At 49.3% G+C, this 2,791-nt stretch overlaps 1 non-coding gene across 1 annotated transcript in view; it reads right to left on the bottom strand.

The window, feature by feature from the left end:
- LOC123719174 overlaps nt 1-1,858 on the bottom strand; it is a 1,906-nt gene extending 48 nt beyond the window's left edge. The window contains exon 1 of the ribosomal RNA XR_006755243.1: nt 1-1,858. This exon is cut by the window's left edge and continues 48 nt beyond it. This is a non-coding gene — a ribosomal RNA (small subunit ribosomal RNA).
- Between the last annotated feature and the right edge of the window lie 933 nt (nt 1,859-2,791).

Consider the following 2,791-nt stretch of genomic DNA (forward strand, 5'->3'; position numbering starts at 1 on the left):
ACTTCCTCTAAATGATCAAGTTTGGTCAACTTCCCAGCAACGCCGACGGCCGTGAGGCCACCGCGTGTCGGTCCGAAGACCTCACTAAATCATTCAATCGGTAGTAGCGACGGGCGGTGTGTACAAAGGGCAGGGACGTAATCAACGCGAGCTTATGACTCGCGCTTACTAGGAATTCCTCGTTTATGGGGGATAATTGCAAACCCCAATCCCCAGCACGAAGGAGTTTCAACGGGTTGCCCGGGCCTCTAGGCCAGGGAGAACATGTTGATTCCTTCAGTGTAGCGCGCGTGCGGCCCAGGACATCTAAGGGCATCACAGACCTGTTATTGCTCAATCTCGTGCGGCTCGAAGCCGCCGGTCCCTCTAAGAAGAATTTTAATACGTCGCCAGTGAGTTGCGCTCCCCGAGAGTCGCGCACACCTTGAATGACGACGCCTATTTAGCAGGCTAGAGTCTCGTTCGTTACCGGAATTAACCAGACAAATCGCTCCACCAACTAAGAACGGCCATGCACCACCACCCACCGAATCAAGAAAGAGCTGTTAATCTGTCAATCCTTCCGGTGTCCGGGCCTGGTGAGATTTCCCGTGTTGAGTCAAATTAAGCCGCAGGCTCCACTCCTGGTGGTGCCCTTCCGTCAATTCCTTTAAGTTTCAGCTTTGCAACCATACTCCCCCCGGAGTCCAAAATCTTTGGTTTCCCGGAAGCTGCCCGCCGAGCCATTGTAGTAACGTCGGCGGATCGCTAGATGACATATTTACGGTTAGAACTAGGGCGGTATCTAATCGCCTTCGAACCTCTAACTTTCGTTCTTGATTGATGAAAACACCTTTGGCAAATGCTTTCGCTGATGTTCGTCTTGCGACGATCCAAGAATTTCACCTCTAACGTCGCAATACGAATGCCCCCAGTTATCCCTATTAATCATTACCTCGGAGTTCTGAAAACCAACAAAATAGAACCGAGATCATATTCTATTATTCCATGCACGAAATATTCAAGCGGCATTTTGAGCCCGCTTTGAGCACTCTAATTTGTTCAAAGTAAAATTGTCGGCCCACCTCGACACTCACCGAAGAGCACCGCGATAGGATTTTGATATTGAACCGGCGTTTTACCGCCGGCTCACCGACGATATGCTCCGCAGACGTGTCAGTATCACCGCGGATGCGGTGCACCGACAGCGCGGCGCACAAATGCAACTACGAGCTTTTTAACCGCAACAATTTTAGTATACGCTATTGGAGCTGGAATTACCGCGGCTGCTGGCACCAGACTTGCCCTCCAATTGTTCCTCGTTAAAATATTTAAAGTGTACTCATTCCGATTACGAGGCCTCGTAAGAGTCCCGTATCGTTATTTTTCGTCACTACCTCCCCGTGCCGGGAGTGGGTAATTTGCGCGCCTGCTGCCTTCCTTGGATGTGGTAGCCGTTTCTCAGGCTCCCTCTCCGGAATCGAACCCTGATTCCCCGTTACCCGTGACAACCATGGTAGTCGCAGAAACTACCATCGAAAGTTGATAAGGCAGACATTTGAAAGATGCGTCGCCGGTACTGGACCGTGCGATCGGCAAAAGTTATCCAGATTCATCAAAATTAACGACTTCGGACGCATGGCCCTCCGCCGATTGGTTTTGATCTAATAAAAGCACTCATCCCATCACTGGTCAGAGTTCTGATTGCATGTATTAGCTCTAGAATTACCACAGTTATCCAAGTAACTGAGTAAGATCTAAGGAACCAAAACTGATATATTGAGCCATTCGCGGTATCGCCTTAATACGGCTTGCACTGAGACATGCATGGCTTAATCTTTGAGACAAGCATATAACTACTGGCAGGATCAACCAGGGAGCTGCTTACGCAAACGACACGCCTACACCGCGGTCACGCGGCTTCGGCGAGCCGCTGGCTCGGCGGCGTCGAGGGGCGCGCGCTTGCGCGCGCGCCTTCTCGACACGCGTGAACGTAACGCGTCGAATTTGCACGCGACGCGACGTTCGCGCTTCATATCGATAGACTAACTTTGACCGGTCTACGAGCGGCCGTCCCGTCACGATCTCGCAACGAGGTGATGTACAACGATGCTCGACCACTGTGAGGGACATAAAACTGCAACGAACACGACCCCGCGGGCGGGAATCGATGTTGTGACAATTTGAAAATTGAACATTCATCTAAACGCAACTTCTCAATTTTTATTCAATACGTTATTGTAAACATATTAAAACTCGGCTGGCAATTACATGCGCACACACACGCATGATTCGCACTAGATACGATCAACGCCCGGAGCTTGAGGGATAAATTCCAACACGACGCTGCGCACACCGTTTCGACGATGGGCGCGTGTGCGTCCTCTTTTATACATTCTTTCCATATACGGTCGCCGTGGCGACCGCGCACGTGTCGAACACGCTAGGCGCCCTGCGTTGAGGTGTGCCTAGAAGCGTATTCTTTTAACATCACAGATAACACCGGGGGAGACGGTCCCAAATCTTGGTCGATTGGTAACATCACCATACGGTCTGCGAACGCGGTGCTATAATATAATTTTATATTATATTATATAAAATATGAGGAGGAGTAGTATGTATATTCTTTGTTATTTTGTGTTGACACAAGAGAGATATATAAAATGTACTATACACCACACACACAGAGAGAGAGAGAGCTGGGAAAGATCTCGGCGGTCTCGCATTCGAAATACGAATTTGATATAATTTCCTCCGAAAATCCATACCCATATCTATATCATCCATGCGCGAATATATGTATATAATATTC

Source organism: Pieris brassicae, unplaced genomic scaffold (genome assembly GCF_905147105.1).
Source record: "Pieris brassicae unplaced genomic scaffold, ilPieBrab1.1, whole genome shotgun sequence".
NCBI classification, from domain to species: domain Eukaryota; kingdom Metazoa; phylum Arthropoda; class Insecta; order Lepidoptera; family Pieridae; genus Pieris; species Pieris brassicae.